We start from the raw sequence: 1195 nt of genomic DNA, 5'->3' as shown, positions 1-1195 counted from the left end.
TTTGGAAATTTTGCACAAACATTAAACATGATATTAGTAAAAAAGTAACAGAACGAATTTTCTGGGAAAACGCTGGTTGTCCCCCTAGGGGTGCCTTTGGGGTAAAATGGCTAAAATTGACACTTTTGTGCTTATTAAAAAAAATGGATTTTTATAAAACTTTCTAAAAAGTTGTAACTAACTGATTTCTATATAATTTTGTTTGTCTATATTTCGTGATAACTCCTGGGTGTTCCCCAGGGGCTCTTTTAGGGCTAATAAAAGCACTCCATTTTTGGGACTATTTTTACCAAAATTTTCTGTGTATGTCTATTTAGCAGTTTTGCATGCTGCTAAACTCAAATTTAAATATGTTAAGACCTTGGGGACTTTTGAGGCTAAATGGGGGTGGCAAATGATGGACTTAGTCATTTCTTTTTTTGCATGGTACAGAACTCAAATTTACATATGTTAAGACCTAAAACTGTACTCTTTGTTCATTTTTACCAGGATTTGACGTCCCCTGGGGACTTTTGGTGCTAAATGTGGAGGGAGAGGGCAATGTTGAACGTAGTCATTTTTTTTATGCTTCGTTCACTGTGCATTAATGGAGGGACCATGCATGCTTGACTTGTTTTATTGTTGAATTGGTAAATTGTAAAACAGACATCGTTATATGATTAAGCATTTGTTTAACAGCATAAGAGGAGACGCATGTGTTGTTTAACATGTCCAAGCTTCCAGGGTTATAATGCCTAAAATAATTTTCTATTGGACTCAGGGATAATAATTCTTGACCCCTTCATGATGATACCATTATTATATGACCAGTATGACCGATGGTATCTTCTTAATGAAATTTGGCCACTTGAATCCAGAACTGACAGCATGCAGCAGTGCCCCATTGGGGACCTGTTGGCACAAAAAGGGTGACTAAAATCCACACACACACACAACATTTAAACATACTTTCAATTTCTTTCTAATAATATAAAAAGCAATGAAGACTCTCTTTAGTAACTTTTCATTAAGAAAATATAATTCATATAATTGAGAGGAGAAGTTTTCATACAATATTTCAGAACCATGTGACGCATGGAATAAAACGGTCAACATCAGAACTCTTCGAGATCTCAATTTGTTCTATAAAAACTTAATATTCACAAACATTCTGTTGCTGTAATCCTCTATTCCTAAACATAAATATAAAATATCT

The sequence above is a fragment of the Euprymna scolopes genome, chromosome 14, assembly GCF_053919585.1.
Source record: "Euprymna scolopes isolate OS-2025 chromosome 14, ASM5391958v1, whole genome shotgun sequence".
NCBI lineage: Eukaryota > Metazoa > Mollusca > Cephalopoda > Sepiida > Sepiolidae > Euprymna > Euprymna scolopes.
The sequence above is the reverse complement of the archived record's forward strand: the minus strand, read 5'-3'. Positions refer to the sequence as shown.